The 12,149-nt window shown below is 45.6% G+C and overlaps 1 pseudogene; it reads right to left on the minus strand.

Moving 5' to 3' along the window:
* Window positions 1-574: 574 nt before the first annotated feature.
* Window positions 575-11,702, minus strand: LOC135511405 (inactive pancreatic lipase-related protein 1-like; annotated as a pseudogene).
* Between the last annotated feature and the right edge of the window lie 447 nt (window positions 11,703-12,149).

Here is a 12,149-nt window from a genome sequence, read left to right on the forward strand (position 1 = left end):
AGCTTGCCTTTTAATGCTGTATTTTCCCTAGCCGTAATCACAGGGTGGGTATTCAAATAAATGAAGACAAAACAATGAGACCCAATCAGGATTTGCTAAGCTGGTGAAAGGCCAGGGACACGTTAATGAGAGCTGTGAAGACACTAGGCCTCTTGGAAATACACGTATGACACATTAGGCAGACTTTCTGGCTGGCTGCACTTTTTGTCTAAATGGGAAAAGGAGCGACATGATACTAACGTGTAATTTAGTGTAGATTTGTGTTTGCACAAATGCAGCCCCTAGTCTTTCAACATTTAGACTAATAAAGAGAACACACAAAATCAGAATTTCAACCTGACTCTGCATGTTCTTTCCTATGATAGCTTATACATTTTTTTGTTTGTTGCCATTCTAAGGATCACGTTGTCCTTGAACAGGTCGGGATATTATGTCTGTCCTTTTTCTTCCACTCATGTTGCTCAAATGCTTCATTGTGTAGATGTATTTCACTGCAGCTGCCGTACCCAACTGTAGAAACAACTAAAGATGCTGTAACTTCATTGAAAAGCACAGGATGTCATGTTGTTATGCTTCACTCAGGTCCAAATGGTTTAAGGGTCTGAAGCACCATCTCACGCACCATCTCGTTTCCACAGAACAAAAAGCTGCAACAGAGAGATATGGTGAGCCAGTGGAACATGAAAGGACAAATGTTTATCACAGATGACGGTCCTACACTGCCCTCTAGGGTTTTACAGAGCATACATCTTTCAGAGAGCTGCTTTTTTTCCCTCAAATGTATAACTTGTTATACAGGAGGCTACAGTCCATGTTAGCTGGTGCACAATAAATACATTAAAAACAGCGTGTTTTTTAATGTGTTCCTCCCATCATAGGTTTACGCTCCAAACCATGTTAACACAAACGTTGGTAAAGTGGCACAAAGGCAGTAAATCCTATCGCAGTACTAGTTTTGTTAGGGCTGAGTCTGAAGCCTCAGGAGCCCATATTTGGCACTAGAGGCATACGGCTAGCATTAACAGAACGCCCTCATTTGTCCCGAGGCGCAGACTGCTGCCACACAAGTGGAACTGGCAGGGCAGACGGATTTACGATTTCCCATTCTTCCCTCGCAGCAGCTCAATCTTGTGGGCGCCAAACTTGGGAAGCATGGGGTTGATGTGGTTGTTCCAGAGGAACTTCACCTGAGTCACCTCGCCAATGTAAGTCTCAGCATGGATGAAGAGCTCGTAGGGTTTTACCAGGACTCAGGAGGCCACTTTAGGGAAGAACAGAAAATGTTCATTCCTTGAGTCAGTTTAGTTCAGGGCAGGATCAGTCAGTTGTCCTGTCAATTGATCTGTGATTCAAGTTCAGCCTTCAGAGGTTCAAATGATTTTATGGACTATGATGTGACAATTACAAGTAGAACAATGTAACATTTTTAAATGTGTGTGACATTAAATGATCTCAACTCATCTATAAACTACTTCATATCAGAAGTGTGCCTGATACTGGCATGTGTGTTGCCATGCTCTCCATACAGCGCTATGTTCATTATCCCCGGCAGGGATCTGCTGCCATCCATGGATACATTTGCTTTGTAGCGATACCGTGGAATTTGAATACATGGGGAAAAACCAAAAACTTCGTACAGTATATAGTAAATCATTGTTCATGCATTATTTGAGCCACTGGAACATGTGCTAAATAGTGTAATGCCTATTTAATAGAGGTGTGAGAAGGTATTTTCACAGAGTAAAGCGGAGGGTTATCTGATGCCCAAGTAAAGCCAGGGAAAGGCCACTTACTTGGCAACAGGCACAGCATCTCCAGTGTTCAGGTAGAACTTAATCTTGGATTGGCCACTGGGAACGGGGAATTTGTCAGCATAGTGACCCATAGTGGGCCATGCATATTGTCTGCACATGGTAAACACAAACCATTAAAATAAATACAAATTACAGAATCAGGTGAAAACACTGATGTTAGACAGTGGATTTGATAGGGCCGAGGGACCCGAATATAGAATATGACCATATATGTATGGCAAGGTATAGAAACAAGAATGTGTAGATTTTTGTACTGAGAGACATTCAATTGAGGCATTTTAGTTTGAAAGTAAAGATTAAAGTTTAGTACGTATTTATCCACAATTGCCATTTTTTGGCCATTCACGAAAATGCAAAAGGACAGGCTATAGAATAATTGGTTAGCTCATTTTGCACGTTTGATAATGCGTTATGAGTCAGTCCGCTACAGTTAATATTCTGCTCAAGGTGAAATGTTAAGGGATCTTGCAATTTATGACCCAACGCTTTCCTCCTCTTTTACACCAAAGCAATCTGTGAGTACTCATAATTTCTCAGCCATGGCTTTGAGTACCCGAAAAAGGGGGAACACACGCATAGCTCCTCCCAACTTTTAATGCGTCTTAGATCGCCACCCTATAAATATGTAGTTCAAGATGACACCAGTTTATAGTTGTGGGAACAGCAGAGTTTGGCTGTCGACAAGGCAAAGGAATAACACCCAAGGGCTTTTACGACGTGAACAACGAGGCGTCGGTCAGCATCTATTGGGACATACTCATACAGTACCTTCAGAAAGTATTCAGACTCCTTGACTTTTTCCACATTGTTACTTTACAGCCTTATTCGAAAATGGATTAAAAATTGTCCTCCCCCCATCAATCTGCACACAATACCCCATAATGACAAAGCAAAAACAGGTTTAGAAATGTTTGCACATTTATTAAAACAAAAACAGAAATATCACATTTACAGGTATTAAGACCCTTTACTCAGTACTTTGTTGAAGCACCTTTGGCAGTGATTACAGCCTCAAGTCTTTTGGGGTATGATGCTTCAAGCTTGGCACACCTGTATTTGGAGAGTTTCTCACATTCTTCTCTGCAGATCCCTGCAAGCCCTGTCAGTTTGGATGGGGAGCGTCGCTGCACAACTATTTTCAGGTCTCTCCAGGAATGTTAGATCGGGTTCAAGTCCAGGCTCTGGCAGGGCCACTTAAGGAAATTCAGAGACTTGTCCCGAAGCCAATCCTGCGTTGTCTTGGCTGTGTGCTTAGGGTCATTGTCCTGTTGGAAGGTGAACCTTCACCCCAGTCTGAGGTCCTGAGTGCTCTGGAGCAGGTTTTCATCAAGGATCTCTGTACATCTTTCCCTTAATCCGGACTGGTCTCCCAGTCCCTGCCTCTGAAAAACATCCCCACAGCATGATGCTGCCACCACACTTCATTGTAGGGATGGTGCCAGGTTTCCTCCAGACGTGACGCTTGACATTCAGGGCAAAGAGTTCAATCTTGGTTTCATCAGACCATAGAATCTTGTTTCTCATAGTCTGAGTGCCCATGAGGTCTGTCATGTGCCTTTTACTGAGGAGTGACTTCCATCTGGCCACTCTACCATAAAAGCCTGATTGGTGAAGTGCTGCAGAAATAGTTGTCCTTCTGGACGGTTATCCAATCTCCACAGAGGAACTCTGGAGCTCTGTCAGAGTGACAATCAGGTTCTTGGTCACCTCCCTGACCAAGGTCCTTCTCCCCCGATTGCTCAGTTTGGCCAGGCGGCCAGCTCTAGGAAGAGTCTTGGTGGTTCCAGACTTCTTCCATTTAAGAATGATGGAGGCCACTGTATTCTTGGGGACCTTCAGTGCAGCAGATCTGTGCCTGGACACAATCCTGTCTCTGAGCTCTATGGACAATTCCTTCGACCTCATGGCTTGGTTTATTGCTCTGACATGCACTGTCAACTGTGGGACCTTATATAGACAGGTTTGTGCCATTCCAAATAATGTCCAATCAATTGAATTTACCAAAGTAGGACTCCAATCAAGTTGTAGAAACATCTCAAGGATGATAGATGGAAACAGGATGCACTGGGGCTCAATTTCGAGTCACATAACAAAGGGTCTGAATACTTATGTAAATAAGGTATTTATGTTTTTTTATTTTTAATATATTTGTAAAAATGTCTAAAAACCTGTTTTTGCAAGGTCTTTATGGGGCATTGCGTAGTTTAATTATTATTTTTTTTACATCCATTTTAAAATGAGGCAGTAACATAACAAAATGTGGAAAAAGTCAAGAGATCTGAATACTTTCCGAATGAATACTCCCGGGGATGTTCGATTGGGATGCGATCCAAAGCAGGGATAAACCGCCATTAACATGGACAGCTGCATTCCCTCCCATAGAAATCATGGGGGACGCCCGTCTGCTACAGTCTTCACTGAACCCAATCCCGGCAAATCAACTTCTAAAACCATAGAAACAGTTCACAGCCATATCAATGTCATGTACAACAGGTGCGTGCATGCCCCCCCAGGACAGTCTTTGCAGCCAGCGATGCTCCTCCCCATCCCATGCGATAGCCTAGAGTAGATTGGAGGACAGCCACCCAGCCTTAGCCCCCTAACAACTCAGTGTAACCCCAGTAAGTCGGGGAAGACTTTCAGACCCAAATAAAGAAAACACTTACGGAGTCAAAACCTGTATCCCGTAAAGCCTTCAGGGTTTACGAGTCTGTCATTGTAGTACTTGAAGGATCAGAGATGGTTGCAGGCAACAACATTGCGCGTGTCTGGCACAATAACAAAGGGGGCAAAGCAGAGAGAGGGATGGGCGAAGGTCATGGGCTATGTTGTAGTCTCCCAGCATAGGGCAAGCACCAGGTGCTTCAAGATCAAAAGCTGTGGTGCCATCTTCCACTCTTCTCTACGATCAAAAGTGGCAGATTCAGCTGTGCTGGCCCCCAAGGCAGCAGCACATATCTGAAGGAGCCTGCCACCATTTTAGAAAGTATTTGTCCAGACCGGTTCAATTGAAAAAAAACTGGTGTACTTTATGGTTTTACCATTGGTACCAATTCCTATATTCCAGGGGATACATTTTAAGATGGCCAGACAAGAAAATGTGTGAGTCATTGTGACATGGAGTGCCTATGATGCTAGTTCTGACCTTGGTGGGTAATCTTACACTACATAGGAAGTTACATTACGTCAACTTGTAACGGCTGGTTAATAGATTGGGGTCTCTATTCACTGATGGGCTTTGGCCATTCATACATGGATCAAGTGACACCATTCATTCCTATGTGAGGACTCAATAGCGCATTCAAGCCAAATGAAGTCTTAAGATAGTGTCTCATGGAGGCATAACATGTGCAGTTTGAGCTAATCCATGAAGTGATGTTGCTGGCTAACTCAGTGATGCCACCTCTCATTGAGTAGCTCAAATTGAAGGCCAACTGGGGTACTGCAGGTTGCCATTAGCAACTCAATTATCCTTATAACTTATTCTGTGTGCAATTTTTAAGTTATCAGGTTTATAATCTGGTTTATTAGAAGCAAATATTTGTATAAAAACAGCCCCAAAGCATGATGCTTCCACCCCCATGCTTCACAGTAGGTATGATGTTCTTTGGATGCAACTCAGCATTCTTTGTCCTCCAAACACGAGGAGTTGAGTTTTTACCAAAAAGTTATATTTTGGTTTCATCTGACCATATGACATTCTCCCAATCTTCTTCTGGGACATCCAAATGCTGTCTAGCAAACTTCAGATAGGCCTGGACATGTACTGGCTTAAGCAGGGGGACACGTCTGACACTGCAGGATTTGAGTCCCTGGCGGCGTAGTGTGTTACTGATGGTAGGCTTTGTTACTTTGGTCCCAGCTCTTTGCAGGTCATTCACTAGGTCCCCCCGTGAGGTTCTGGGATTTTTGCTCACCGTTCTTGTGATCATTTTGACCCCACAGGGTGAGATCTTGCGTGGAGCCCCAGATCGAGGGAGATTATCAGTGGTCTTGTATGTCTTCCATTTCCTAATAATTGCTCCCACAGTTTATTTCTCCAAACCAAGCTGCTTACCTATTGCAGATTCAGTCTTCCCAGCCTGGTGCAGGTCTACAATTTGGTTTCTGGTGTCCAATGACAGTTCTTTGGTCTTGGCCATAGTGGAGTTTGGAGTGTGACTGTTTGAGGTTGTGGACAGGTGTCTTTTATACTTATAACAAGTTCAAACAGGTGCCATTAATACAGGTAACGAGTGGAGGATAGAGGAGCCTCTTAAAGAAGAAGTTACAGGTCTGTGAGAGCCAGAAATCTTGCTTGTTTGTCAGTGACCAAATGCTTATTTTCCACCATAATTTGCAAATAAATTCATTCAAAATCCTACAATGTGATTTTCTGGATTTTTTTCACATTTTGCCTGTCATAGTTGAAGTGTACCTATGATGAAAATTACAGGCCTCTCTCATCTTTTTAAGTGGGAGAACTTGCACAATTGGTGGCTGACTAAATACTTTTTTGCCCCACTATACATTTCTATCACGCAATCGGGAGTTATTTTCCCTTGCGGTTGATCCTCATCTATCTTCACCTTTTAAGCATTTTTCCCCAATTCTACAGATTTCAAGACACAGTACAAATATGCGTCAGTTCTCCCCTTTCCAAAGGCAGTCAATGCACACAATGGTAGTGTAATGGTTTTCTTGTGTTGAAGGAGAGGCAGACCAAAACGCAGCATGGTTATTATTCATGGTTCTTTAATAAAAAAAACTATACATGAATAGACTAACAAAACCAAGAAATGTGACAAAACCAAAACAGCCCTATCTGGTGCAAACACAGAGACAGGAACAATCACCCACAAAACCCAACACCAAACAGGCTCCCTAAATATGGTTCCCAATCAGAGACAATGACTAACACCTGCCTCTGATTGAGAACCATATCACAGAAACAGACAAACTAGACACACAACATAGAATGCCCACTCAGATCACACCCTGACCAAACAAAACATAGAAACATACAAAGCAAACTATGGTCAGGGTGTGACAGGTAGAGACAATGTTCTTGTCACAGCCAGGCATGTGCTCTCCTCCGTTAGGGTAGAAGTCAATATGGCCAACAGCCTGAGATATGCCCTTGTCTGAAATAAAAAGGATGATTTAGTCTTATGCTGTATTCCGCTCGTATGAACAGAAATATGTTGTATAAAATCAATTACATTGTCGCATCAAGACTGTATAAAGCCTTATGCTCTTGTTTTACAGTGAGCTGTGTTCTTGAACATAAGTCATAGCTACAAGTGTAAGCCAGGGTATTTGTCACACTCAAACAGTGCACTTTATTTTGATATTTAAAAACAGCCAATGTGTCCCATACCAACATAAGGGATGAAGGGCAGCGTGTCAGTGTGAATGACATCTCCAAATGTGGCATCGGAGGCGTCCAGGCTCACGGTGGCAATGACGCCCTGGAAGCAGGGCTGTGCTGGGTCCAGCCCTGAGAGAGGAGGACCCACAAACATACAACCTCTAACTCAGAATATCAGTCAATCACTTTACATCTATACGTTTTCAACAAGGGTTATATGGCTCAGAATAGTAGTTGGGGCTTGGGACCTGGGTTTCAACCTATTACGTAGCTCCATGACGATGTATACATGTGCTTAGCTAAGATCTGACCTGTGACGCGTCCTAGCCTGCTGATCCTCCGGCCCACCTCCCCAGAAGCTTGTGCTCCCAGACTGTCCGATAACGTGGACCATGCTAGCCTTCTGCCAGTAGACATCCTGTGACAGAAAGTGTTAGGGTGAGCGTTGGAGTGATAATGCTGTCTTTCAACCGAGAACGCTGTGTTTGCTGTGTGTGACAATTCCCCTTTATTCTGCAGTTGTGCGTCCATGCTGCCGCAACAGAAATAGATATGTTTTTAGGCTTAAACATTCTTGAGCTGTGAAACAACATATGGCATGTGCACATGTAGACAGTCAGGGTCAATTCCAATATAATTTCACATTTAATTAACTTATGAAGTGGAGAATTTGTTGAGTTCAATTAGAACTGCAACAATCTGAAAGTTATAGAATTAGACAACATTAGAATGGTGGAAAATGTCACTTCGGAATTGAAATTCAGTATTTTTCCATTTCCCAGCTAAACTAATGCAAAGAAATATAAAGGAAATAATGCAATTATAGAAAGTTTGCTGCAGGATTTGAGCGCTTAAAGTGGATTGACGCAGCCTTGTGTCAATCTAATTTAAATAATAACTTCCATCAAATTCCATCAGTATCATTCCACCGCTGTCACACCCTGGCCATAGTTTACTTTGTATGTTTCTATGTTTTGGTTGGTCAGGGTGTGATCTGAGTAGGCATTCTATGTTGGATGTCTTGTTTGTCTATTTCTATGTCTGGCCTGATATGGTTCTCAATCAGAGGCAGGTGTTAGTCATTGTCTCTGATTGGGAACCATATTTAGGTAGCCTGGGTTTCACTGTGTGTTTGTGGGTGATTGTTCCTGTCTCTGTGTTTTGCACCAGATAGGGCTGTTTAGGTTTTCGTACGTTTGTTATTTTGTTAGTTTATTAGTGTATAGTTTCTTAATTAAAATAAAATGAATAACAACCACGCTGCATTTTGGTCCGCTCCTCCTTCTACAGACGAAAGCCGTGACAGAATCACCCACCACAACAGGACCAAGCGGCGTGGTAACAGGCGAAAGCAACAGCAGGAGCAACAAAAGGAGGAATGGACATGGGACGACAAATTATTCGGAGAAGGACCATGGGATCAGCCTGGAGAATATCGCCGCCCCATAGAAGAACTGGAGGCGTCGAAAGCGGAGAGGCGCCAGTATGAGGAGGCAGCACGGCGATGAGGATGGAAGCACGAGAGTCAGCCCCAAAAATTTCTTGGGGGGGACTCAGGGAGAGTGTGGCAGAGTCAGGAGTCAGACCTGAGCCCACTCTCCCTGTTTATCGTGAGGAGCCAAGGAGGAGATCAGAACCAGAGCCGGTGTTGGAGGTGAGCGAAACAGAGACTGAAGGAGTTAATGGGGAAATTAGAGGAGAGAGTAATGTGGGAGTTGCTGTGTTGGTGCTTTAAGTATGAATTCACCCGACGGAGCGTGTCGGGGATTTGATGGCACCTGGGTCAGCGCTCCATACTCGTCCTGAGGTGCATGTTAGTCGGCTGGTGAAGTTGGTGCCAGCCTCACGCACCAGGCCTTCTGTGCACCTCCCTAGCCTTGCATGTCCTGTGCCAGCACTGCTCTCAAGATCTCCAGTACGCCTTCACGGTCTAGCCCATCCTGTGCCACCTCCACACACCAGCCCTCCGATGGCAGCTCCCCGCACCAGGCTTCCTGTGCGTGTCCCCGGCCCAGTACCACCAGTGCCAGCACCACGCATCAGGCCTACAGTGCGCCTCGCCTCTCCAGCGCTGCCGGGGCCTTCCTCCTCTCCTGCACTGCCGGAGTCTCCCACCTGTTTAGCGCTGCCCGAGCCTTTCTCCTCTCCTGCGCTGCTGGAGTCTCCCGCCTGTTTAGCGCTGCCCGAGACTTTCTCCTCTCCTGCGCTGCCGGAGTCTCCCGCCTGTTCAGCGCAGCCAGAGTCTTCCTACTCTACAGCGCTGACAGCCTGCATGGAGCAGCCAGAGCTGCCAGCCTGCATGGAGCAGCCAGAGCTGCCAGCCTGCATGGAGCAGCCAGAGCTGCCAGCCTGCATGGAGCAGCCAGAGCTGCCAGCCTGCATGGAGCAGCCAGAGCTGTCAGTCTTCATGGAACAGCCGGAGCTGCCAGTCTGCCTGGAGCAGCCGGAGCTGCCAGTCTGCAGGGAGCTGCCAGTCTGCAGGGAGCTGCCAGTCTGCAGGGAGCTGCCAGTCTGCAGGGAGCTGCCAGTCTGCAAGGAGCTGCCAGAGCAGCCAGTCTGCATGGAGCAGCCAGAGCTGCCAGTCTGCATGGAGCAGCCAGAGCCGCCAGTCTGCATGGAGCAGCCAGAGCCGCCAGTCTGCATGGAGCAGCCAGAGCCGCCAGTCTGCATGGAGCAGCCAGAGCCGCCAGTCTGCATGGAGCAGCCAGAGCCGCCAGTCTGCATGGAGCAGCCAGAGCCGCCAGTCTGCATGGAGCAGCCAGAGCCGCCAGTCTGCATGGAGCAGCCAGAGCCGCCAGTCTGCATGGAGCAGCCAGAGCCGCCAGTCTGCATGGAGCAGCCAGAGCCGCCAGTCTGCATGGAGCAGCCAGAGCCGCCAGTCTGCATGGAGCAGCCAGAGCCGCCAGTCTGCATGGAGCAGCCAGAGCCGCCAGTCAGCATGGAGCAGCCAGAGCCGCCAGTCAGCATGAAGCAGCCAGAGCCGCCAGTCAGCATGAAGCAGCCAGAGCCGCAAGTCAGCATGAAGCAGCCAGAGCTGTCAGTCTGCCAGGATCCGCCAGTCAGCCAGACTCTTCCAGATCCGCCAGTCAGCCAGACTCTTCCAGATCCGCCAGTCAGCCAGACTCTTCCAGATCCGCCAGTCAGCCAGACTCTTCCAGATCCGCCAGTCAGCCAGACTCTTCCAGATCCGCCAGTCAGCCAGACTCTTCCAGATCCGCCAGTCAGCCAGACTCTTCCAGATCCGCCAGTCAGCCAGACTCTTCCAGATCCGCCAGTCAACCAGACCCAAAAACTTAATAGAAGTGATTTCGTGCCCCCCACCCTTAAAGGGGTCAAATACATGTCAATTTTTTTTTAATAATTCCTGAGCCTTCTTATTCCTCCTAGATATAGGACAGAGACTTCAAAACCTTATGACTTCCTTTGATTGTCTTTTGCCGTTTAGGAACGTGTTACTCAATGCCTTTCAATGGGCTATAGCAGCAAAGGTCAAATTCTATATTTTATCAAATTGTAAATATACATCTACACAAGTGAATTTAAACAGCTAAAATATCCACAGTATATCTTAAAACAATTCCATATGATAGCTTAGTGGAATTTGAATTGAATAAAATGTACAGGGAAAGGGAATTGAATTAAAATTTGTGGAATTAACACCAACCCTGTGTATACCGTACCTATGGTCCAGACAGTACTTACCCAGAAGACGTCAATCTTGTGGGCCACCTGGACGCCAACGACTCAAATGTTATTGGCTGCCTATGTGCAGAGGGTCAGCCCCCCCCTGCTTCCAGTCCACACAGATGCAGTTGACCTCTTCCTCTGTCAGTATGGTCTGAGAACACAAACATGACATCAACCCCACAATGGGAACGGCTGTTCCCGGTGTTAACTATCGCTTACTTCCTTGGTGTTATCCAGAGAACCACCCTCTCACCCAAAAATATCAAGCATAGTGTCAGGATTTGGCCAGGCTTGTTCCGGGTTTTGGTCACTAGATGCCCCCATTGTGCTTTTTGACCTCATGTTTTTTCCCTTGTTCCCCATTATTATTTGCACCTGTGCCTCGTTTCCCCTGATTGTATTTAAACCCTTAGTTTCCCTCAGTTCTGTGCTCTGTGTTTGTGTGTTAGCACCCAGCCCTAGTGTTCTGTGTTTTCCTGTCGATTCCGGTGGATGCTCTTGTGGAATTCTGTTTTTGTTTTTGAGTGTCTCTTGAGGCTTTTTTGTGCTATTCCTACCACCTTTTGGATTTGCCGTTTTTGTATTTTAGGACTTCTCCTTTTTACTTTATTAAATACACCGTCTTAAGTACTGCTGTGTCTGCCTCATCTTCTGGGTTCTGCTGACTATTCGTGGCTCAGTTGGTTAAGTGACTGTTTCTCACTCCGGAGACCCAGGTTCGTAACCGGGTCCTGACACATAGTACACAAGTCACGTTGGGAGGGACTCAACATGTAGTCCCACTCAGACTAGAACTGAACACTGCCTACTTTGCACATGTCAATAAGCCAGTTCTCGTCACCCTTGTCAAAAAAATGTTTAATTCACTAACACTTAAAGACTTATCAAAACAGTAGAAGCTGTTGTTTGTTTCCATCAGTCTCACAAAATCCCACAGTAAAAAAAGCTAAAATTCACTTATTTTCATCCATCTGCTTGCGCTGCATTCATATTTAGTCTCATATTGAAGTGTTTTACCATTGTCTTCTCAGGGCAACCAGGGCCGCAAACAGAAAACAAAACAATGACAAACAACTGCATTCATGTTTTCTTGAGAAATGTATATAAAAAAACTGATACAAATATATTTATATGAATCCTGTAAGTACAGAAAGTCTTGGCTCAGTGGGAAACTATCCAACTAGTCAGTGACAACTGTGTGGAGTTTGAAGTTTGTGACAGCAACTATGTAGGCTTATTACAGTATTATAGACTCTATGTCCTGGGATTTCCTAAGATCCTCTATGTTCAGGGGCGGC

Source organism: Oncorhynchus masou, chromosome 24 (assembly GCF_036934945.1).
Source record: "Oncorhynchus masou masou isolate Uvic2021 chromosome 24, UVic_Omas_1.1, whole genome shotgun sequence".
Lineage (NCBI taxonomy): Eukaryota > Metazoa > Chordata > Actinopteri > Salmoniformes > Salmonidae > Oncorhynchus > Oncorhynchus masou.